Source organism: Gopherus evgoodei, chromosome 1 (genome assembly GCF_007399415.2).
Source record: "Gopherus evgoodei ecotype Sinaloan lineage chromosome 1, rGopEvg1_v1.p, whole genome shotgun sequence".
NCBI classification, from domain to species: Eukaryota; Metazoa; Chordata; order Testudines; family Testudinidae; genus Gopherus; species Gopherus evgoodei.
In genome coordinates, this window is record NC_044322.1 from 167,028,528 (window position 1) to 167,054,368 (window position 25,841).

The 25,841-nt window shown below is 46.1% G+C and overlaps 1 protein-coding gene across 3 annotated transcripts in view; it reads left to right on the forward strand.

Moving 5' to 3' along the window:
* Nucleotides 1-12,057: 12,057 nt before the first annotated feature.
* Nucleotides 12,058-25,841, forward strand: part of TMEM50B (transmembrane protein 50B) — a 28,705-nt gene continuing 14,921 nt past the window's right edge. Inside the window, exon 1 of one of the 3 annotated variants that reach the window (XM_030578913.1) lies at nt 12,058-12,236. The gene's annotated coding sequence lies outside the window, so the exon portion shown is untranslated. Of the gene's footprint in view, nt 12,237-23,970; nt 24,170-25,841 lie in introns of those variants that run through there. The other 2 variants (XM_030578896.1, XM_030578905.1) reach the window with 2 other exon arrangements.

A 25,841-nucleotide genomic window follows, 5' to 3' on the forward strand; every position in this document is an offset into this window, starting at 1 on the left:
GGACTGGGTTCCTCCAGAAACACCCCCCCCCCCAATGGACTGGGTCAATCAGTACTTTAAGCTGACCTCTTGTATGCCCCTGGACTCAGTGGGCTGGGTGAAGCAGCACTTTCAAGCTGCAACCCTTATATGCCACAGGTACTGCACCAGAATACAGTACGCCTGAGCAGGCTGGATCGAACAGCACTTTCAAACTGGCACCCTTATATGCCCCTGGACTAAGTAGTCTGGGTCAAGCAGCACTTCCAAGCTGCCATCCTCTTATGTCACAGGTTCAGCATGTCCCTATCCCCACTTTCACATTACAATTGCACTGGTAGTAACCCACTTGATGAGCAAACCCCGTAGTATTTTTGGGTGCTACAGGGATCTTAACTTAGGTAAGACAAGCATTGCTGCAGAGTAAATGGGGAAGCTAAAAACACAAAAGAGTAAAGTTCAGAGAGAGAGAGAGAGAGAGAGAGAGGGAAGCAATCAGCTTTAATCATAGAAGTTATTTATTGAATAATAGTGATAACTATACAAGGAGAGCCTAAACCACCATAACAGTTACATTATTAACAGTTACAAAAGTCATATGTAGAAAACTATACCTGATCAAACAAGTCAGGGTTAGAAAGCTATACCTGAGGTAGAAAAGAAAACTGACAGAGAGTGGGATTTTACCAGTCCGTGAAGCTTGAACTGGTTGGGGTTCCCAGGTGGTGGTGGTAGCTCAGGGTCTTGAGTGCTGAAGACAGGCAGAGCCCCCAGCACAATCAGTCAGGAGAAGATGAAATCCCAGTGGAACTGATGCAGAGTTTGGATCTATGCATCAGAACACTTACTTGAACATAGGTAGGGGTTTTTGTAGAGAAAGAACAATGGTTCAAGGGAGAACACTAGATTTGTTTAGGGGTAAACTGATGACTCAAGGGTTTTCTTTAGGCTAGACAATAGGGGCTGATTATTCCTAGCTATGGGTGGTGTTCCCTTCAGGGAGCTCACAATGCAATTAGATTGCTTCAGTATTTTGGATATCAGTCAAGGATTCATTACTAGAATGGGTCTGATAACTGCTGAGCTGAGTGTTAACATAAGAACTGCCGTACCGGGTCAGACCAAAGGTCCATCTAGCCCAGTATCTGTCTACCGACAGTGGCCAATGCCAGGTGCCCCAGAGGGAGTGAAGCTAACAGGCAATGATCAAGTGATCTTTCTCCTGCCATCCATCTCCATCCTCTGATGAACAGAGGCTAGGGACACCATTCTTTACCCTTCCTGGCTAATAACCATTTATGGACTTAGCCATCATGAATTTATCCAGTTCCCTTTTAAACATTGTTATAGTCTCAGCCTTCACAACCTTCTCAGGTAAGGAGTTCCACAAGTTGACCGTGCACTGTGTGAAGAAGAATTTCCTTTTATTTGTTTTAAACCTGCTACCTATTAATTTCATTTGGTGACCCCTAGTTCTTGTATTATGGGAATAAGTAAATAACTTTTCCTTATCCACTTTCTCAACATCACTCATGATTTTATATACCTCTATCATATCCCCCCTTAGTCTCCTCTTTTCCAAGCTGAAGAGGCCTAGCCTCTTTAATCTTTCCTCATATGGGACCCTCTCCAAACCCCTATCATTTTAGTTGCCCTTTTCTGAATCTTTTCTAGTGCTAGAATATCTTTTTTGAGGTGAGGAGATCACATCTGTACACAGTATTTGAGATGTGGGCGTACCATGGATTTATATAAGGGCAATAATATATTCTCAGTCTTATTCTCTATCCCCTTTTTAATGATTCCTAACATCTTGTTTGCTTTTTTGACCGCCTGTGCACACTGCATGGACATCTTCAGAGAACTATCCACGATGGCGCCAAGATGTTTTTCCTGACTCGTTGTAGCTAAATTAACCCCCATCATATTGTATGTATAGTTGGGGTTATTTTTTCCAATGTGCATCACTTTACATTTATCCACATTAAATTTCATTTGCCATTTTGTTGCCCAATCACTTAGTTTTGTGAGATCTTTTTGAAGTTCCTCACAATCTGCTTTGGTCTTAATTATCTTGAGTAGTTTAGGATCATCTGCAAACTTTGCCACCTCACTGTTTACCCCTTTCTCCAGATCATTTATGAATAAATTGAATAGGATTGATCCTAGGACTGACTCTTGGAGAACACCACTAGTTACCCCTCTCCATTCTGAGAATTTACCATTAATTCCTACCTTTTGTTCCCTGTCTTTTAGCCAGTTCTCAATCCGTGAAAGGACCTTCTCTTTTATCCCATGACAGCTTAATTTACGTAAGAGCCTTTGGTGAGGGACCTTGTCAAAGGCTTTCTGAAAATCTAAGTACACTATGTCCACTGGATCCCCCATGTCCACATGTTTGTTGACTGCTTCAAAGAAATCTAATAGATTAGTAAGACACGATTTCCCTTTACAGAAACCATGTTGACTATTGCTCAACAGTTTGTTTTTCTATGTGTCTGACAATTTTATTTTTAACTATTGTTTCGACTAATTTGCCCAGTACCGATGTTAGACTTACTGGTTTGTAATTGCTGGGATCACCTCTAGAGCCCTTTTTAAATATTGGCTTTACATTAGCTAACTTCCAGTCATTGGGTACCGAAGCCGATTTAAAGGACAGGTTACAAACCTTAGTTAATAGTTCCGCAACTTCACATTTGAGTTCTTTCAGAACTCTTGGGTGAATGCCATCTGGTCCCGGTGACTTGTTAATGTTGAGTTTATCAGTTAATTCCAAAACCTCCTCTAGTGACACTTCAATTTGTGACAGTTCCTCAGATTTGTCACCTACAAAAGCCAGTTCAGGTTTGGGAATCTCCCTAACATCCTCAGCCGTGAAGATTGAAGCAAAGAATCCATTTAGTTTCTCTGCAATGACTTTATCGTCTTTAAGCGCTTCTTTTGTATCTTGATCGTCAAGGGGCCCCACTGGTTGTTTATCAGGCTTCCTGCTTCTGATGTACTTAAAAAACATTTTGTTATTACCTTTGGAGTTTTTGGCTAGCCGTTCTTCAAATTCCTCTTTTCTTATTACACTCTTGCACTTAAGCTGGCAGTGTTTGTGCTCCTTTCTATTTGCCTCACTAGGATTTGACTTCCACTTTTTAAAGGAAGTCTTTTTATCTCTCATTGCTTCTTTCACATGGTTGTTAAGCCACGGTGGCTCTTTTTCAGTTCTTTTACTGTGTTTCTTAATTTGGGGTATACATTGAAGTTGGGCCTCTATTATGGTTTCTTTAAAAAGGGCCCATGCAACTTGCAGGGATTTCACTTTAGTCACTGTACCTTTTAACTTTTGTTTAACTAACCCCCTCACTTTTTTATAGTTCCCCCTTTTGAAATTAAATGCCACAGTGTTGGGCTGTTGAGGTGTTCTTCCCACCACAGGGATGTTGAATGTTATTGTATTATGGTCACTATTTCCAAACGGTCCTGCTATAGTTACATCTTGGACCAGCTCCTGCGCTCCACTCAGGATTAAATCTAGAGTTGCCTCTCCCCTTGTGGGTTCCTGTACCAGCTGCTCCATAAAGCAGTCATTTAAAGTACGTGCAGAGTGTGTGCAGGCGTAGGTTCATTAACATCTCAAGCAGAGATCCCTGCTTTTCTGGTTGCATAGTTCAGTGCGGTTCTTGCCTTGGAATCTCTGTTCTTCATTCTGTATGCTAATGGAGATACCTCCCTGTCCCATCTTTGATGCAGATGAGGCTAGGGGAATTTCCTTAATCTTGTCACCCTTGTCAGGAGGGGTCTAGGTGTATCTCCCACCACCCTTCACTGCTCTCTGCAAGTCTTTTCTCTGATCAGTTTTGGTTCAAGCAGAGGCTGGGGTGGGGATGTCCTTTCACGAGTCAGACAGGCTGGATACTGCACCCTGGTTCCCCAAGAACACAGAGCTGACTAGTATCACAGCACAGCCCGAGCACCAGCCGGCCTGACTCCCTGCGGGAGGCAGGCCAGCCAGCCCCCACCAGCCTGAGGCAGAGTGTGGGCAGGACCATGCTAGGCTGTTCGGGAAGGCACAGCCTACATCTGCCTACGATACCCATGCTGGCACTGTTCTCCATCTCTGATGCCAAGGAATTAACATAAAAAGCCCTCTTCGAAGAAGTAGAGAAGAAATACGATATGCCAGCCAAGGGGTATGAACACTTGTACTCTCACCCTCCTCCTGGGTCCCTAGTTGTGTCAGCAGCCAATGAGAGGGATGGACAGAGCCAAGCAAGTGCAACCCCAAACAGAAAGACTTAAAGAAACTGGATCTGTTTGAGAGGAAAATTTATTCAATGAGTGGACTACAGCTACGTATCTCAAACCAGCAAATTTCAAGCCATTTAGGTTGCATTTCCCTAGTCTGTTTACGAGAGGGTCATGCGAGACAGTATCAAAAGCCTTACTAAGGATATGCCATATTTACCATTTCCCCTATCCACAAGGCTTGTTACCCTGTCAAAGAAAGCTATTAGCCCTGGTCTACACTACGAGTTTAGGTCAAAGTTAGCAGTGTTAGATTGATTTAACCCTGCATCCATCCACACAACGAAGCCATTTTTGTTGACTTAAAGGGCTCTTAAAATTTATTTCTGTACTCCTCCCCGACGAGAGAATTAGCACTGAAATCGATCCTGCTGGGTTGAATTTGGGGTAGTGTAGACGCAATTTGGTGGTATTGGCCTCCGGGAGCTATCTCAGAGTGCTCCATTGTGACCACACTGGACAGTACTCTCAACTCAGATGCACTGGCCAGGTTGACAGGAAAAACCCTGTGAACTTTTGAGCACAGGTGACCATGGAGTCCCAGAATCGCAAAAGAGCTCCAGCATGGACTGAACAGGAGGTACTGGGGAGACAAATCCGTGCTATCCGAACTCCGTTCCAAAAGACGAAATGCCGGAATATTTGAAAAAATCTCCAAGGGCATGAAGGACAGAGGTTATAATAGGGACCCGCAGCAGTGCCGCATGAAGCCTACCAAAGAACCAGAGAGGCAAATGACCTCTCTGGGTCAGAGCCCCAGACATGCCACTTCTACGATGTGCTGCATGCCATTCTAACTATCCCACCTCTGTGCTTCCTTCCTTCCCCACCCCTCCCAGGCTACCTTGGCAGTTATCCCCCCATTTGTGTGACGAATTAAAAAAGAATGCATGAATTTGAAACAACGACTTTATTGCCTCTACAAGCAGAGATCAAAGGGGGGAGGGGAGGGCGGTTGGCTTACAGGGAAGTAGAGTGAACCAAGGGGGAGGGTTTTCATCAAGGAGAAACAAACATAACTTTCACACCGTAGCCTGGCCAGTCATGGTTTTCAAAACTTCTCTGATGCACAGCAGATTTGCATCAACCTTCCACCCCACCATAAACATCTCCCCCTTACTCTCTCAGATATTGTGGAGCATACAGCAAGCAGTAATAATGATGGGAATATTGGTTTTGCCGAGGTCTAACCGAGGTCAGTAAACTGCACCAGCGAGGTTTTAAATGTCCAAAGGCACATTCTACCACCATTATGCACTTGCTCAGCCTATAGTTGAACTGCTCCTTATTACTGTCCAGGCTTCATGAGCCATGGGACCAGTAGTGTAGCTAGTCGGGTGCAGGGGACGCAGCCACTTCCCCTCAGCACATTTTCTCACAAGCAGTGCCTTAGTTAGGGGTTACCATGGAGTCAGCGGGCAGGGCCCACACTCTGCTCTGAAGTGTGGGCTGAAAGAGAGAGGGCAGTGGCAACAGCGAAGGTTACTGGGCATGCTCAGTTCGGGTGAGCATGCTCAGTACACCTGAAGTAGGGAATTGGGAGCAGGAGCTGTTTGTGTTGTTACACCGGCACTGGGCTCCTGCAGGCAAGGGGGGGGCGGTGTGGCTGGAGAAGCGAGGTGGGGTGTAGCATGGCAGCCTGCAGTGCGGCTGGAGGAGCCATGGGGAGGTGGCGCAGCTGAAGGAGCCATGGGGGGGGTGGGGGCGCAGCATGGAAGCCCAAAGCACGGCTGGAGGAGCCATGGTGGGGGCAGAGCGGCCCGAGGAGCCATGGAGGGGCCACGGGGGTGGCACGGCACAGCACGGCCAAAGAAGCTAGTCAAGGGAGGGGGCACGGAGCGGCTGGAGGAAGGGCCAAGGGGAGGCGTGCCTTTTTTATGTTTGCTCCCCCTGCTTTTAGAACCTGGCTACGCCACTGCATGGGACCAAGGGGTAGGCTGGGGTAGGTGCGACCATGTGATGCTGCCGACGGGGAGAGCAGCCTGAGGCAGAAGCCTCTAGCTGCCATGATATTCCAGGCAGGACTGAATCTCCATGAGACAGAACTTAAAGAAGAGAATGACCTGGAGTCATTCCCATTTTTGTCCAGGTGCCCCCAACTGACCTCACCGAGGCTGGCCAGGAGCAGCCAGGTCTGCTCAGGCGCCCCCGACCAACCTAACCTTTCTCCACCTTCTGAAATAAAAAACTGTCTCCAATACATTCCAAGCACTTGTTAAATAATCGGTGCTCTGCTTTGTTATTTTCTTAACAGATGTCTGGGTAGTTGAAATCCCCCATCACCACCAAGTTCTGTGATGATCATGTTAGGCCTGGTCACCTGACCCAACCACTGGCCTAAATCCATCACCTGGGACCAGATGACAAGGCGCAGGTGGGGCTGAGAATAAATCCTGTAAATGGCCAGTCAATCCTGTGACACAGGATCTGTAAAACAGGAATAATATTCACCAGTGTTATAGGGTTGTTTACATGTGCAGTAAGGCCCCGAACATACAGGAACTGTTTAAGGATCATATTTTATCTTTGTATCAGAGGGGTAACCGTGTTAGTCTGGATCTGTAAAAAGCAACAAAGAGTCCTGTGGCACCTTATAGACTAACAGATGTATTGGAGCATAAGCTTTCGTGGGTGAATAACCACATCTGACGCAGTGGGTATTCACCCACGAAAGCTTATGCTCCAATACATCTGTTAGTCTACAAGGTGCCACAGGACTCTTTGTTGCTTTATATTTTATCTTTGTTCAACATGTATAACTCTAATTGAAATACATAGAAGTTGTGTGAAAGATTAAGGGAAATAGTAGAGCCTTAGCTGTGAAAGGCCAAATTTCACCTCAAATACACATTCCCAAATCATATGAAAGCTAATGGGAGCTATACATATGTACATATCTGAAAAGAAAATTTGTCTCTAAATATTATTCCAAGTAGACATTCTGGGAATTCCAATTACAGGTAATTATAATAAAAGGAGACCTTTTTGTCTAACCAGAAAGTAAGGGAATAACAGTCATTGTATTATGGAATAAAATGCTTCTTATAACTTTATCCACAAGAAAGTGACTGGTGTGATATCAAATTGTTGAACATTCTAGAGTGGGCTCCATTCTCCGTGTTGCAGATAGAAAACAAAGGACACTTCTCACTTTATGAATCTACAGTTATTAAAAGCAACCTGCAAAGGAACAAAAAAGAATATTGCCCTCTTTTTTTCTTTAAAGTATATAAAGAAGGCCTGACATCTTTGGGGTTTTTTATTTTTATTTTCCCCCTCTCTTTTCAACAATAAATTCAGATCTTGGCTGCTCTGTTTTTCCTAAAAGATTGAATGGGCTGACTGGAAAATTAGTATGATTATGACATCACAAGTATCATGCAGACCAAATCTGCTTAAATATGAAAGGAAATAACTTTTATTCACTGTTTTTAAAAGTTAATTTTATTTAACTCCAATATCCTACAAATGGAATAAAAGTTCTTGTTGGTAAAGAGGAAATTCCCAGTCCTCTGAGTCCTCCAAAGCAGACTTGATATTCCTGATATTCTAAGGTTAAAAAAAGGAGAGTTAGGGATTTTTTTTTTATTTTATTTTTTTTTAAATACACCCTTACAGGCTTCTTTATACATCATATATAAGGCTATATTTTAGTCAGGTATTCTAGTAAAAGTCATGGACAGGTCATGGGCAGCAAACAAAAATTCACAGCACATGACCTATCCATGACTTGTACTATACCCCAGATTAAATTTTGTGAGTGCCACAGGTGCTCGTGGGAGGGCGGCCCGAGAGACATCACAGGTGCTTGGGGCCCGGTGGCTCGGGGTATGCCACAGGTGCATGGGGGGGGTAGTTTGGGGGGTGCTGTGTGGGGTGGGATCACAGGTGCTTGAGGGGGGCAGTCCAGGGGGCGCCGTGAGTGCTCGGGGGGTGGTCCAGGGGGCGCCACAGGTGCTTTGGTGGGAGCAGCTCGGAACCCCCGCTGGTTCTGCGTGGGGGTTGGAGGGGCTGGCAGGCTTCCCACCCAGCTTCTCGGAAGCGATGACATGTTCCTTCCTAAGATCCTAGCTCTGCATTCTGCCAGCTCTGCAGCTCCCATTGTCTGGGAACCATGGCCAGTGGGAACTGTGGGAGTGGTGCCCGTGGGCGGAGGCAGTGTGTGGCGCTAGGCGCTGAGGGAGGGACATGTCACCGCTTCTGGGGAGCCCCACAAGCTAAGCGCCACCCAGAGCCCTCACCCACTCCCGTGCCCTACCCCCAGCCCTGAGCCCCCTCCCACACCCAAACTCCTCCTGCTGCGATTGGGTGGGGCGGGAGGCGCGGTGGCTGGAGACTGCCCCAGCAGCGGCTAGTGCTACTGGCCCATGTGCTGCCCGAGCTGCTCGGGCAGCCCTGGAGCCAGCCACACCTACTGCTGGAGAAGCCAAGGAGGTCACGGAAAGTCATAGAATATGTGACTTACCGTGACCTCCATGACAGACATGCAGCCTTAATCATAAAGAAATAAAAAAGAACAGGCTACTTTGAGATCCCTGAGTGTGGGATAGTGTAGGAGTGTAACAAGGCCAGGCCTTGGGCTTCTCAGTGTTGCCAACTGTCATGATTTTATCACAAATCTCGTGACATTTGGTGGTTTTCTTAAAGTCCCAGCTCCAGCTCAGGAATAATGCACTTACATGAACGCCTTGGCTTTTATTTAAAAAATAAATAAATAAATAAAAATAGTTTCTAGCAGTGATGGTTGCTGAGAAAAACTTTAAAATGTTAAATAATAGCATCTCAAAACCCAGGAGGCAAATAAAAAATCCCCCAGGTGTGTGTAAGTATATATATAAAATTTAAGCCTTTTTTTTTTTTTTTGCCAGGGGGGAGCTGGGGGAAGGCAACCTATTAAGTGCTGGGCAAGTACTCAGGGCTGTGGAGGGGAGAGATTCCTCTTTCCCAGCCACAACCCAGCCCCAGCCCAGACCAGCTGCGGGCTGTGGGAGAGGCGCCTTTCTCATGGCCCAGCCCCGGCCTGAACCTGCTACGGCTGTGGGAGAGGCGCCTCTCCCGTGGCCCCAACCCAGCCCTGCCATAGACCTGCTGCAACCATGGGAGAGGTGCCTATCCCGTAGCCTCAATCCAGCCCTGGACCTGCCGTAGGAGAGGCATCTGTCCCATGGCCCCAACCCAACCCTGGCCCTGCCGCAGCGGTGAGAGGCTCCTCTCCCCACCAGCCAGGTACTGCTGTGGGGAGAGAGAGCTGGGGGGAGTCCTCTTTCCCTGCCACAGCGCCGGGGCAGCCTGCACCCCAAACCCCTCATCCCCGGCTCCACCTCAAAGCCCTCCCACAACCCTCTGCCCCAGCCCTGAGACCCTCATCGCTGGCCCCACCCCAGAGCCCACACCCCCAGCCAAAGCCTTCACCTTCCCACACACCCCAACTCTCTGCCCCAGGTCACACATCACCTCCATACTGGTGCACTTAACACAATTCATTCCGCTTGTGAATGGGAAAAATTAGAGGGAATACTGGTACTGACTCTTAATTGTTGAATACTTGGGCTTGGCAATGCTAGCTTCTTTTCTTAGCCCTGATCCTGTTCTCCCTGGCTGGGATATAAATCAGGAGTAATTGCACTTAAGTCAGTGAGTTGGAGCTGGCTTGGTTTGGGCCACAAGGAACAGCTTACTGCATTTTAAATTCACAGCCTACCTTAATCAGCACTAACTTTGGGAACTGGGGTGGATGGGTCCATAGATTCATAAATTCCAATGCCAGAAAGGACCATTGTGATCATCTAGTTTGACCTCCTGTATAATACAGACCATAGAACTTCCCCAGAATAATTCATAGTGCACATCTTTTAGAAAAACATCTAAGTTTGATTTTAAAATTGTCAGCAATGGCAAATCCACTGTGATCCTTGGTAAATTGTTCCAATGGATGACACTGTTAAAAATTTACACCTCATTTTCAGTCTGAATTTGCCTACCTTCAACTTCCAGCCATTGGATCATGTTATACCAGGAGTGTGGAACCTATAGCCTGCAGGTCAGATCTGGCCCACTGCTTCATTTCATATGGCGCGCGGCAAGTCTCTGCGCTGTGGGGAGAGAGTCACTCCTTAACCTTCTCTTTGTTAAACTAAACAATATTTACAGGATTCCAGCAGTAGTTGCACCAGTGCAAATGAGAGCAAGGAGCATTGGCTCACCCCACTGTGGGGGGAAGCTAGGGTCGGATCCAGTTCTCAAAAGCGACCAGCATGTCCCTGTAGCCCCTAAGAGCAGGGGTGATCAGGAAAGCTCTGAGGGCAGTGTGCACAGCCCCTTGGCCCCTCTGCCTAGGGGCCTGACATGGTGGCTGCTTCCAGGAGCTGTGCGGAGCCAGGGCAGGCAGGGAGACTTCCTTAGCCCCGCTGTGCTGCCAACCAGGAGTTGCCTGAGGTAAGAACCACCTGGCCAGAGCCCACACCCCAAACCCCTGTCCTGAGTGCCCTCCTGCACCCAAACTTCCTTCTGGAGTCTGCACCATGATCCTCCTCCTGCACCCCAACCCCTTGCCCCAGCCCGGAGGCCCCCTTCCCCCATTTCTGGCCCCACCGCAGAGCCTAGGAGAAGCCCTAAGCTTCTATGCCAGGGGTTCTCAAACTGGGGGTCAGGACCCCTCAAGGGGGGGTCACAGTTATTACACGGGGGAGTCACGAGCTGTCAGCCTACACCTCAAACCCTGCTTTGCTTCCAGCATTTATAATAGTGTTAAATATATAAAAAAGTGTTTTTAATGTATAAGAGGGGTTGCGCTCAGAGGCTTGCTGTGTGAAAGGGGTCAGCAGTACAAAAGTCTGAGAACCCCTGTTCTATGCCCACCCCCTCCTGGGGGGGGGGGGGCTGTGTGTGGCCTGCAACTGATTTTTTCTGTGGGTCAATGACCCCGATAGAAAAGTTCCCCACCCCTGTGTTATACCTTTCTCTTCCAGACTGAAGAGCTTGTTATTAAATATTTGTTCCCTAAGTAGATATTTACAGACTGTAAACGTCACTCCTTAACCTTCTCTTTGTTAAACTAAACAGATTGTGCTCCTTGCATCTGTCAATATAAAGCATGTTTTCAAATCCTTTAGTCATTTTCATGGCTCTTCTCTGAACCCTCTCCAACTTATCAACATCCTTCTTGAACTGTGGGCAGCAGACTGGTCACAGGTCAGATTCCAGCAGTGGGCGCACCAGTGCCAAATGATAAAATAACCTCTTTGTGAGTCCCTTATTTATGACTTCTAGGCTTGCATTAGCCCCTTTGGCCAAAAGCATCGCACGAGAAGCTCATGTCTAGCTAATTATCCACCACCAACCCCATGTCTTTTTCTGTGTCGCTGCCCCCCAGGACCAAGCTCCCACCGCATCTGTACGTAGGGTGACCAGATAGCAAGTGTGAAAAATCGGGGGTAACAGGAGCCTGTATAAGAAAATGCCCCAAATATTGGGACTGTGCCTATAAAACAGGACATCTGGTCACCCTAGCTGTACAGCCGCTGTCCTTTCTTCCCAAGGGTTGGGTTGCGCGTATTGTACCAACATCACTGCCCCACTGCCTGGCGCTGTCCGAGAGCCCTGGCTGCAGAGGGGCACGCGGGGCAGGGGCCATGGCACGGCTGCCAGGCGCGGCGGGGGGGGCCGTGGGGACAGATTGACGCGGAGCCCGGTGGTGATGATGCTGCAGCCCCGAGGGGGAGGGGCAGGGGCACGAGCTGCTTTGGAGGCTCCGAGCCAGGGAAGGGCCTGGACCCGTCTCGAGCCTCACTCCCGGGTCGGGTTAACCACAGCGCGGTGCTTCCTTCCTCCCCGCCCAGCCCATTGTGACGCCTCGCTGCGGCTGCTGATTGGGCAGAAGGGCATGTCAGTCTCCTCGCCTACCCCTCCTCCCCGGCCGGCCGGGCTGTGGTAGCAGGAAGTGTCTCACGCAGGACGGGGTAGGTTCGGTGCCTGCGTCCCCCTAGGACCGGCCCAGCGCGCGGGGAGGGGGCGAGCTCGCGGGAAAGGCGGGCGAAGCGACCCCTCGCGAAGGCAGGCGGCGAGCAGCTTGGCGGCTGCCGCCTCCTCCTGAGAGAGCGCGGCATCCCCCCGCCCGTTCTAAACCGCCCCCGCCCCGCCTGCTCCACGTGCGGCAGGAGACCCCCCCCCCACGCGCTCCACGGGACCCCTCCTAACGGCCGCAGGCAACGGCTGTCCGCGCGCGGGGATGAGGGTGAAACGCTCTCGTCGCTCTCTGCGCTGGGGGGGCGCTGCCTCTTCTCCTCCTCCCCCCTGCTCCCAGGGCTGGGGGATGGGTGCTTCCTAAAAGTGGGGGGAGGGGGCACCCAGAATGCGGCCCTGTCCCGCCCCTCCCCCCAAGACCATCCATCCCCTCACGGCTCTTTGCCCCCTCTTTCTGCGTCACAACCCATATCCTGTAACACTGTGTGTCAGTCGGTGAAAACCTGAAAGTGAAACTGCATGTAAAATAAGTGATTATAATGGACTAGTTCAAGGATTCCCAAACTCTTTCATAACATAAGTGTGTACTTTTAACTGTCTTTAGCCTGGTGTTTTACCCTTTTGAAATAAATTTTTGGTTTTAATTTCTTCCTCCCTCCTGTCGGTTCTTTCTCATCTGAAAACAAGGAGAGCCAGCGCTCTGCAGAGACACCAGAAAGTGCAGAGACCATGTATACTGGATTTTCAATGTCCAAACTTTAGGAAATGCAAAAAGAAATGAAAAGCATAATCAGTAAACTTTTTCCCATTTTTTCACGGGAGACAATGTAGCCTTCTGGACTGGATTTCAGATGGAACTCCTCAGTTCCAGTTCCATTTTAGGGCTCGTCTATACTTCAAAGTTAATGCCAATTAAGGTAGGGTGTGAATTTAAAGGGCAGTAAGCTGTTCCCAACCAACTCCATGTATATACGCTCAAATTCCGGAACAAGCTTGCCTTGTTCCTGTTTAGCATTACCTCCAGTTACCCTCTTGTTTTGGAGTAAGAGCACATCTACCCTGGAAAAGTTACAGTGCTGGCAATTACAGCGCCACTCAGAGAGTGGTGAAGGGAAACCGCTGTTGTGTGTTCACACTGTCAGCTGCCTGCGCAATAGCGTGTTCACACTTGTGGCACTTGCAGCGGTATTTGGAGTAGTGCAGTCTGGGCAGCTATCTCACAGAGCACCTCTTTCTTTTCTGCCACTAAGACTCGTGGGAAGACGGAGAGGGTCATGGGGCATCCTGGGTCCTGTCTCAATGACCCATGATAAATTGCTTCGCATCCCAGCAATCGTTGCTTCCATCTGCATGTGGCGCTATCTTTCAACGGTTTGTGTACCCCGCGCCCTTCCTCTTCTGGCTGCAGGAATGGATCCTGAACTGTTGACCGATATGCTGCTCGCTCTGATCAACTCATCATGAGTGACAGTGGAGTTATTCCTTAAACTACAAAGGCAAGGGGAGTGTGACATTGATCTCGCCATGTGTAGTAGCTACGACACAAGACTGCTTGTGGTATTCACAGAGGTGCTGACCACAGTGGAATGCCGCTTTTGGGCTTGAGAAACAATACTGAGTGGTGGGATCACATTGTCATGCACGTCTGGGATGACGAGCAGTGGCTGCAGAACTTTCGGATGAGGAAAGCCACATTCATGGGACTGTATGATAAGCTCGCCTCAGCCCTGCGGCACAAGGACAGGAGAATGAGAGCTGTCCTGCTGTTGGAGAAGCGCGTGGAGATTGCACCGTGGAAGCTGGCTACTCCAGACTGCTACTGATTGGTCGCTAACCAGTTCGGAGTGTGAAAGTTGACCATTGGACTCTTGTTGACTGAAGTGTGCAGGGCTATTAATTGCATCCTGCTTTGAAAGACTGTGACTCTGGGCAACGTGTGTGACATTTTGGATGGCTTTGCACAAATGGGCTTCCCTAACTGCCTAGGGGCAATAGATGGCACGCATATTCCAATTCTGGCACCAGACCACTTAGCCACCAAGTACATTAATCACAAGGGGTATTTCTCAATGGTTCTCCGGGCACTTGTGGATCACTGTGGGCATTTCACAGACATTAACGCAGGCTGGTCCAGAAAGGGGCATGACGCACGCATCTTTCGGAACACTGGCCTGTTCAGGAAGCTGCAAGCAAGGACTTTCTTCCCTGACCAGAAGATCGTCGTAGGGGAAGTCAAAATGCCCATTGTGATCCTGGGAGACCCCGCCTATCCTTTAATGCCGTGGCTTATGAAGCCATACACAGGGCAACTTGACAGCAGCATGAAGCAGTTCAACAACAGGCTGAGCAAATTCAGAATTACTGTTGAGTGTGCTTTTGGACATTTAAAAGCCCGATGGCGCTGCCTCTGTGCGAAGCTGTACCTGGCCAATGACAGTATTCCTGTGCTTATAGCTGCATGCTGTATGCTCCATATATGTGAAGGGAAGGATTAAAGCTTCACTCAGGGTTGGACTGCAGAGGCTCAGTGCCTGGAGGCTGAGTTTGAACAGCCAGAGACCAGGGCTATTAGAGGGGCACAGCACGGGCCATAAGGCTCAGGGATGCTGTGAGGCAGCAATTTGAAGCTGAAAGCCACTAATATTTGTTGCTATGCTTGAGAGTGCAGTGCTTGTAGTGCTAGGAGGTGATTGGTGCACATGATGTAATAAGTGGGTGTAACATAATTGTATGTTGCTTTGCAGTGCTCGTTTTGCTTTCAATTAATAGAATAAAGATTGCTTTCAAACCAACACAATTCTTTTATTAAAAGACAACAACCAGAGGAGAGAGTTAAACAACAAAACCCATCAGCAGTGAGAGGGATAAAGGTAGGTTCCAGGACGAGGAGGGGTCCCAGGACTGCTAAAGATTTGTATATGTCCAGGGATCATATCCAGCCTTCTCCTTTGGAATACAATGCAGCGGGTACTGTACTTCATCAGGGCCAGCTGCAGAGGGATGGCTGTTGAGTACAGTTGGAGTCCACAGTGCTGGACTGTGAGGAAGGAGGAGTGGAATGCCTCAGTTATAGACAGGAGCCAGGAGGTTGATAAGAGTGTGTTGATGGTGTCTGGAGGGGTGCATGGGAAAGAATTTTGCGACAGCAGCTACAGAGGAGGGTGGGCGTGGAGCTGCTTCATTTGAAGAGCTAGTATCGCCTCTAGCGTATCTGCTAGGTGCTCCATAACCTTTAAGAGCTGCTCTGTGGCTTCATTCTGGCATGCTGCATTCTCCTTTTGGTCCCTCTTCTCGCTGTCCTGCCACTCCTTCAATTTCTGTTTTTCAGAGGCAGAGTACATCATAACATGCAGAAAGTCCTCTTTAGTTCTTCTTATCCGCTTTCTAATTCTGCGCAGCCATTCAGCTGCTGATAACAAAGAGGGAGGCTGAGCTACCAAGGTCATCTCTGTGAAGTTTAAACGCAACATTCTACAGAAGCAGTATTGTTTGCAAAACAGAGAACAGTGATTCAATGATTTAAAACACAGCCAATAGTCTCACACTTTTCACTAACTGGCTGACCCCAGGCAAGCACACATGAGCCACAAGACCCCCAAAATGGTGGGTAGCCGCAGGGAAAGGGTATCACTCTTCCTGGACCCTGCTTACATTGGGCATGTGGCTCTTGGAGAGAGCCAGCACTATAGTGGGGGCCTGATAATCATTCCTGTCCCCACACTTTCCACAGGATGTGATCATTATGGAAGATATCTCACTGCTGTGGGTGAGCAGGGAATCAAGAGAGGGTGTTCTCCAAGCCTGCGGCTTCCGCCCGTCCCCTTTGTGGCTCGCCTGTGGGCAGCAATGGTCTTCCACCCCTATGACGGCACAGTAGCATGGGAAAGTTGCTATTAATGGGGCAAGAAAGAAAGCACCTCTGCCCAATAACTTGCGGCAGCAGATTGCCCAGTATCTCCATGAGAGTTTCCTGGTGATCTCTGAAGAAGATTCCTGTGAGGTGAGGGAGTCTATCAACAACCTGTTTGGCCGCTCAGACGAGGCATGCGGTGGGAGACAAGCCTGCTTTCTGCAACCCTTCTGACCTCAACAACTCACTTCAGGAATTCCTCAGATCAGATCCACTTACCAGGTGCCTTCTTTCCTGTTTGCACTTTGCCAAGCTCCAACAGTTGTGACTGGCTACCCTCCTCTGGGGTAGAAAAGAGCTCCTGTCTGCATGCATCTCTGGCCTCCGAGTCATCCTCTGCCTCTGGGTCCCCCTACTCCTCCACATCCTCATCCCAGATTTCCTCCTCCTGGCTCGGTCCACTGTCGACTGGCGCATGAGCCACTGAAGTATCCATAGTGGTCTTCATAATGGAGGTGGGGTTGCCGCCAAGTATCACGTCCAGCTCTTTGTAGAACCGGCAGCCCATGGGAGCAGCACGGGAGTGGTGGTTGCCTCCCGTGCCTTGTAGCAGGCATTCTGCAGCTTCTTCACTTTGACCCTGCACTGCAATGTGTCCGGGTCATGGCCCCTTTCTGTCATGCATCGTGAAATCGGTCCATAGGTATCATAATTCCTATGGATGGAGCACAGCTGGATCTGGACAGCCCCCCCCCCATGCAAATACTGATGAGGTCCAGAAGCTCAGCATTGCTCCAAGTGAGGGATCGCCTGGTGCGTGGAGCAGGCATGGCCCCCTGAAAAGATGTGCCGAGACCACTGCATGCATTACTGAGCAAACAGGAAGGGGACTTTCCAATTTCCAAAGGAATGTATGGGGTGGGGATGACGGTTGGTCACTTGAGGGCAGGGCAGTAGAGTTCAAACTGATGACCAGAGAGGTGGGAACAGGCATCGTGGGACACCTCCCAGAGGCCAAACGCAGTTCTGTAATCGCCACAGTGTCTATACTGGCACCGCAGCGCTGTAGCCCTGGTGCAGAAAGCTCTACGCCTCTGGCTGGGGTGTGTTTTTTAAAGCGCTACAACTGCGCAGTTTCTGCGCAGTTAGTGGCTTGGGAGTGTGGACACCTCGGGAGTTACAGCGCAGAAAGCTGCTTTACTGCGCAGAAACTTGCCAGTGTAGACAGGGCCTTAGTTTCTTCATCTGTCAAATGGCTGTAATAATACTTTACTCCTGGAGGCATTCTGTGGCAAAAAATTAAAAATTCTGCACACAATATTTTAAAATTCAAAATTTTGCAGATTTTATTTGTCAAAATAACACTCCATAATCATGTTAGTTTCAATTATTTTGGTAATTTATTTCAAAATACCTGTCAGCAAGTATATCTGTAACAATACAGATGCACACAAAAATTCCCCCAGAAGTAGAGAGTTAAAGAAACCCCTGTGACACCCAGTTCCTGTTTCTCTGCCCCCTTCCCCTCAGAGCCCAGCCAGGAGGCCAGACACCCACAACTCCTCCCCCCAGAGCCCAGCTGCGGGGCCTCCCCGACTGACACACCCAAACCCCCTTCCCCCACCAGAGCTCATCTGTAGGGCCCCCACGCTTGCCCAGTACCCTCCTCCCTCCAGACCCCAGGGATACAGAGGGAGAAACAGCCTGATGCTTGGTCCCAGAATTGCACGGAGTTTCCTGTGCACTGCCCTCTCCTTCCTTCAGCACATGCTGGGAACTGCAGCTGCAAGGAATCCTGTAGCTCCCTTCTTCTCCCCCTGACAGTGTCTTTTATGTGTGAGCTGGGCTCTGCCTGGCCCATCAGCCCTTAGTGGTGGCTAGCAGCCCATTTCTGTTTGGGGGAAGGAAATTTTGCACGCACAATGTTGATTTCTGCAAAATTCTGGATTGCACAGTGGCACAGAATTCCCCCTGGAGTAATGCTTGCTTCCCTCCTTGAGATGTTGAGGATGGGTTAAAAGTTTTGAAAACAAAGTACAATATAAAAGCTAATTATTAATAATCTAGGATATTAGGCACACAAGTATATCGTATTCTATACATCTGTGGTGATACATAGGTAACTAAGGAAATGTTTAAAAATTATTTTTAACTTTAAGTGAAACTCCATATTTGAATTCCTATAAATATCATTGTCATAGGAAAGTTTGAGGCTTCCTGTTTGCAGAGTTCTAGGTACCTTCCATGCTCAAATTATGTTAGAAAAATGGGCTGCTGATTACACTGTTCTACAGCCAAAATGCTTCTGAAATAAATGTAGTCCAACTTTACTAATTCTGGGTCACTGAGAATGAAAATGATGCTTAAAATTGTTGATTGGCTCTAGTTTTCAAGATATGCTATTGAATCAGTATATACGACCCTTGACTTGGGAATGGCGGAGGGTAAGTGAGTTATAAAGGGAAGGGATCTCAATTTAAACCAGAAATGACTAAAATACATCTTTGACTGGATCTATGAATAAATCTATGACTGAGTTTGGACAGTACTTGCTTTTTAGGCAGAACAATGAAAGCTGCAATCTGAAGCTGGTATTGCGTCATACATGCTATGAATTGCATCATGTTATTCCAAGAAGTCATGGATGATGCAATCATGACGAAGCTTAGATCACTCTGCTGAACAAATTACCCTGTATCAGCTTTAGAAATCATACAGTGTAGTGCACTCTTATTTGTCAGTGTTTGATTTTGCAAAGGGACACATTTCTGTTTAGCCAAAGTGAGCAGCGATGCCTCGTACTTGTGTGAACAGTGCAGATAACTTATGCTATGTTTGTGGTGAAGTGACTTTTGCATCACAAAAGCGCAGTATAACTGCTATGGTTAAGAAAGCCTATCACCTTTATTTTGGCTGCAAAATTGGAGATCAGGACAAGAGGTGGGCCCCACACATATGCTGCAACACTTGTGCAACAAATCTTGGCCAGTGGTTGAACAGGAAAAGGAAATCTATGCCTTTTGCAGTGCCAATGATTTGGAGAGAGCCAACAGATCCTACTAGCAATTGTTATTTCTGCATGGTGCCTCCAGTTGGGAAAGGTGTGTCAAGAAAAAGTGGACTGTGCCTTATCCAAACATTCCATCAGCTATACGCCCAGTACCCCACGGAGAAGGACTGCCAGTTCCTGATGCACCAGAATCATTCTCACTTGAGTCAGACGAGGAAGAGGAAGAGGATGAAACTTCTGGTCCTGAACCATCAATGTCACAGGACCCACATTTTCTCCTATCCTCCTCCTCTGAACCACACCTCATAACACAAGGTGAACTGAACAACCTTGTCAGGGATTTGGAACTACTCAAGAGTAAGGCAGAGCTGTTGGGCTCCAGACTACAGCAGTGGAATCTCCTGGCAGGCTATCAGGGCAAATGGAGCCCATCAATGCTTGCAGGCTATTGCTGGACAGTGACAAGAGATGCTCCATTTAATGAATACAAGAGACAAGCCAAAAAGCGCCGAGTAGACACTGAATAGGACTAAACTATGTACATAATAGTTTTTTGCCTTTTGTTTCATAATAAATTTTATTTATATAACCCTTTTGCTGATTTTTAAAGTGTTACATAAACAGGACAGGTGAAATATTATCATGTAAAGCCACCATAAACACATGAAAAGACCTAGGTTTACAATTTATGATTAAAACTCTACTATCTACACAATAGACATAGACATAAAATGTAAAAACTTAAATATCTTAGAAACAGTAGCCAATCAGTTGTTTTAATTGTCATATTTGAATTCAGCACATCAAAATACATAATAAATATCACATTTTATCTCTAAAGCAGACGACTTCTCAAAAATTGTAGACCAGTGTTACAATAAATTAGCTCCTTCTGCATCATTGAAGGTTTGAACTCTGGAGCACGGTACCCAGGGTTAAATTCACACTGAAGTCAGAGCTGGTCTCCAAAGTAGACCCCTATATAAATATCTTTCTTTACTTATTCTGTAGAATCATAGAATATCAGGGTTGGAAGGGACCTCAGGGGGTCATCTAATCCACTCCCCTGCTCAAAGCAGGACCAATCCCCAACTAAATCATCCCAGCCAGGGCTTTTTCAAGCCTGACCTTAAAAACCTCTAAGGAAGGAGATTCAACCACCTCCCTAGGTAACTTATTCCAGTGCTTCACCACCCTCCTAGTGAAGAAGTTTTTCTTAATATCCAACCTAAACCTCCCCCACTGCAACTTGAGATCATTACTGCTTGTTCTGTCATCTGGTACCACTGAGAACAGTCTAGTTCCATCCTCTTTGGAACCCCATTTCAAGTAGTTGAAAGCAGCTATCAAATCCCTCCTCATTCTTCTCTTCTGCAGACTAAATAATCCTAGTTCCCTCAGCCTCTCCTCATAAGTTATGTGCTCCAGCCCTCTAATCATTTTTGTTGCCCTCCGCTGGACTCTTCCAATTTTTCCACATCCTTCTTGTAGTGTTGGGCCCAAAACTGCACACAGTACTCCAGATGAGGGCTTACCAGTGTCGAATAGAGGGGAATGATCGCATCCCTCGATCTGCTGGCAATGCGCCTACTTATATAACCCAAAATGCCATTGGCCTTACTGGCAGCAAGGGCACACTGTTGACTCATATCCAGCTTCTCGTCCACTGTAACCCCAGGTCCTTTTCTGCAGAACTGCTGCCTAGCCATTCGGTCCCTAGTCTGTAGCAGTGCATGGGATTCTTCCATCGTAAGTGCAGGACTCTGCACTTGTCCTTGCTGAACCTCATCAGATTTCTTTTGGCCCAATCTTCTAATTTGTCTAGGTCCCTCTATATCCTATCCCTACCCCCCAGCATATCTACCATTCCTCCCTGTTTAGTGTCATCTACAGACTTGCTGAGGGTGCAATCCGCACCATCCTCCAGATCATTAATGAAGATATTGAACAAAACCTGCCTCAGGACCGACCCATGGGGCACTCTGCTTGATACTGGCTGCCAATTAGACATGGAGCCATTGATCACTACCCGTTGAGCCCGATGATCTAGCCAGCTTTCTATCCATCTTGTAGTCCATTCATCCAGCCCATGGTTCATTAACTTGCTGGCAAGAATACTGTGGGAGACCGTATCAAAAGCTTTGCTAAAGTCAAGGAATAACATGTCCACTGCTTTCCCCTCATACACAGAGCCAGTTCATTTGCAAACTATTCTTCATTGCTTATTTATTCTTCATATTTATATTCATGTTCTGAAGAAGCAGGAAAATTGTGTTGTCCATTATGAGCACTCATTGTAGAAAAATGCTACCTGCTGGCTTTTTTATCAGGTCTACTCATGTTAATTGTTGCACTGTCCCTCTGGTCTGAAAAGTGAAGTTCAAACAAAACTCATGTTTCAGAGCCAGTTCTGATTATCAGGAATGCACTCTGTAATAAAGAAAATAATATGCATTGGCAGCAGATTGTTTTGCATTTCAGCTAGCAGGTCTTCTAAAAAAACCTATTAGATTTGCAAGGGCAAGGTGGCAACAGCTTCCCTGATTTCACTATTTTGGCCATAATGTTAGTATTAAAAATAGAATCTGATGTGTGTGGATAGTTACTGAAATGCTGAGAGAAGTTCTGTGTGAGCTTTCAGATTTCCCGTGTGAGCTTTCAGAATTCCCAAGTGAGCCAAACATCCCTAATTTGGTGCTCAACTTTTTGAATGTTAAAAAATTTAAATTTTTTTTGCAAGTGTAGACTGTATATACATATTTCTATCACCACCAAATTAGTTCTGACAAGTTTTACTAGGGTTAATGACACGTTGTTTTGAAATTACAAATCTGCATAGTTACTCATTTTCCTAATATCTCAGGATGGGAAAAATACAGCCTACATTTCCATCTAAGTCCTAGGAAAGAGAATTTTTGTATTTCACGTTGCCCTTTTGACTAAAGAATTTTTTTTTTTAAGGAAAAAAATGATTTAACCATATGAATCTTCTTAAGAATTGGATGTTGTAGTCATCTGAAAATCTAGCAGGCATTCTTTCAATGAGAGGGTGACCTCTTAGAAAACCAGAACAGAGAGTAAACATTGATCCTTCTTAGTGGGAGGCAGATCAAATTAATACATTGAGTAAAGTTATTGTTATTTTAAGTTATATTGTGTCTGTAACGCTGATATATCTGTCTTTAAAGCAGTAATTTTGTTTGGATTCTGAGTTGTATGCTATTTCCCTTAACATGTCCACTATAGCATGATATCAATAATATTACTTCTCTCTAAAATATTTGAGTAATATTGGGATCAGGGAAAAAATATCAGGTAGCATTCTTATTTTCTCCTGTTTTTAGAACTTTAAAAAAAATTAATTTATAACCCTTGAGAAAGTAGTTCTTTTTGAAGAAAATGACTGGCTGTGGCTAATAGCTAGATGCTTTGCTTCTAGCCTTCTTGGTGAAAAGATTGCTTTATTTTCATGAACTTCTAGCATTCTAAAGTAAATGTGACCTGTGTAGAACTTGACTACTTATTTTCTATTTGGCAGTTATTGAAAGTGTAAATATGATCAGAATGATTACTTTATCTATACGTAATTGTGAAACCCCATAGAGTATTTGAGTTTATTACCTAAATATTCCTAAATATTCCCCAATATCCTTTCTCTGTGAAAGTAAATATGAAACTAAGTTTAGTCAGTTTCACTGATGATATTTACAGTGCTGGGCAATGTGAAACTGACAATCATGGCAATTTCTCTCCTGCTGTTTGGGCAGGATGTGAGGTGCAGTGGAAGCAGGCACTGGAATATTGATCACAGGATAACTATGAGCCGCCAATGTGATATGGCTGTGAAAAAAGCTAATGCGGTCTTGGGATGCATCAGGCAAGGTATTTCCAGTAGAGATAAGGAGGTGTTAGTAACCTTATACAAGGCACTGATGAGACCTCATCTGGAATACTGTGTGCAGTTCTGGTCTCCCATGTTTAAGAAGGATGAATTCAAACTGGAACAGGTTCAGAGAAGTGCTACTAGGATGATCCGAGGAATGGGAGACCTGTCATATGAAAGGAGACTCAAAGAGCTTGGCTTGTTTAGCCTAACCAAAAGAAGAGTGAGAGGAGATATGATTGCTTTCTATAAATATATCAGAGGAAAAAATACCAGGGAGGGGGAGAAATTATTTAAGTTTAGTACCAATGTGGACACAAGAACAAATGGATATAAACTGGCTATAAGGAAGTTTAGGCTTGAAATTAAATGAAAGTTTCTAACTATTAGAGGAGTGAAGTTCTGGAACAGCCTTCCAAGGGGAGTAGTGGGGGCAAAAGACATATCTGGCTTCAAGACTAAGTTTGATAGGTTTATGGAGAGGATGGTATAATAGGATAGCCTTGGCAATTAATTCATCTTTGACTACTAGCGGTAAATATGCCCAATGGCTTGTGATGGAATTTTAGATGGGGTGGGATCTGAGTTACTACAGAGAATTCTTTCCTGGGTGTCTGGCTGATGAGTCTTGCCCACATGCTCAGGGTTTAACTGATTGCCATGTTTGGGATCGGGAAGGAATTTTCCTCCTGGGAAGACTGGCAGAAGCCCTGTGGGTTTTTCGCGTTCCTCTGCAGTGTGGGGCATGGGTCACTTGCTGGAAGTTTCTCTGTGCCTTGAAGTCTTTAAACCATGATTTGAGGACTTCAGTGGTTCAGACACAGGTTTGATACAGGAGTGGGTGGGTGAGATTCTGTGACCTGCATTGTGCAGAGGAGGTCAGACTAGATGATCATGGTCCCTTCTGACCTTAAAGTATATGAGTCTATGATTTATCAGGGGGGGTTAAGAAAACTGGGTGAGGAATAGAGTTGTGGGGACCCAGCTCTTGTAGTAACCAGTTGACTGGGAAAAGACTAAAGTAGCAGACACCCTATACAGCCAGGAGGCTGTGGACTTGGGGTCCGGATGAAGATGAATCTCCTTCTCCCTTCCAGGTGTCAGATGGGTATAGGAGGGGCTTCACATTTATCACGCACTAAACCCATTAACAAGAGGGGGAGCAAGTTCTGGTACCAAAATCTTGGTAAGAGTCTCAGTACCCTACTTTTCAGCAGTTTGGGGGTAATTGCTGTGCTTCTTTAGTACCAACCTATGGCAGGTAGATTTACTTCTCTGACAAGCAGGTGTCTGGTAAATTGTCATGCCCCGACTAATAATAACTGCTCTTAGTGCTCAGGAAAAAAGAAAAATATTCATATGCAAACCAATTCCATGAAACCTATTTAAGGTAATCTCAGTATCAGAATGAATTTAAAAGTCTTCAATTTGGGAAAACCTGACATTTTTATAAGGAATTAACATTACTGGAGAGATGTTGGATCATGCACTATAAACCTTTGCTGAAGTTTAATTTAAGTAACAATTATCTTATTTCCTAGCTTTCAAATTTAAGCAGGTTAGAGATTATTGCAGGAGATTTGTATTATATGTGCAAAATGCCACTGGCAAAGACATTCTTGCATCATAAATATGAATAATTCATACCACCCACCTAAAATCTATATACGCATATTAACATACAAATGTAAAACCTACAAACCTCAAAGAAAATAAAGCAAATCTGGCAGGGAGAGAAGAGTACTGGTTTCACTTTATCTGTTGGAGTGTGGGCAAACCTCTGGGGGGAATTATTGACAGCCACATAACTCTGCCTTTAATCTTTATGTACTATGTTATGAACAGTTGTGTGGATCCTACAATTGGTATAGTTTCATTCTCTTACTTTTTTGTTAAATGATAGCTATTCTGTTAAGCTCTTGCATGCAGTTTCTGGGCAAATATAGTACAAAGGTTTATATCACTAGACTAAATATATTCCAGTCTCTATGTATTGCCTCACTATGCTCTTGTTTGTTTCTCAAGCACAACAACTCAGTGATGCTTTCAGTTGTCTGTAGCTTTGTCCTTCCCATTCATGCCATAATTCTTAGTCCTCCCCTAAAGATGATCTGGTTGAAAAGTGAATGTATGTGAGTTACTGATGTTGCAGTCCTTTTCATACATGCCTGATGGATCAGCCTAAAGTTCTTTCTTCCTTTCTGTATTTGTGCAGTAGCACAATATATTCTTAATTTTAGCACATACCATGCTGCTAGTTGAAATGTGTTGCAAATTTTATGAATTTACACTGCAGGTTTTGCAGAGTATTTATACAGAAATTGTTCTGTTTCCCAGTATTTCAGAGATTAATGAGCTTCACCACAAAGATCCAGTGATAGGCAATGGTACTTTACACACCACACTCAGCTCAAGGAGAGTGGCTAGTATCTCACTAATCAGAGTAACTGAGAAAGAATTCAGATATGTACATATTCAAAACCTGCCATTTTATTAATGTCATCTAGTCATGATTTTTAAAAGGTGATCATTTACACCCATCAGCTATGATAGGGGTTCCCAAACTTGGTTCATGGCTTGTTCACGGTAAGCCCTGGTAGGCCACGAGACATTTTGTTTACCTGAGCTTCCACAGGTACAGTCGCTCGTAGCTCCCAGTGGATGCAATTTGCCGTTCCCAACCAATGGGAGCTGCGAGCGGTCATACCTGTGGACACTCAAGTAAACAAAGTGTCTCGTGGCCCACCAGGGCTTACCCTGAACAAGCCACGAACCAAGTTTGGGAACCCCTGAGCCAATACAATTAAAATAATGTCAAATATGTTATGTGGTGGAAAAAGTCACATTGCATAGGTTGA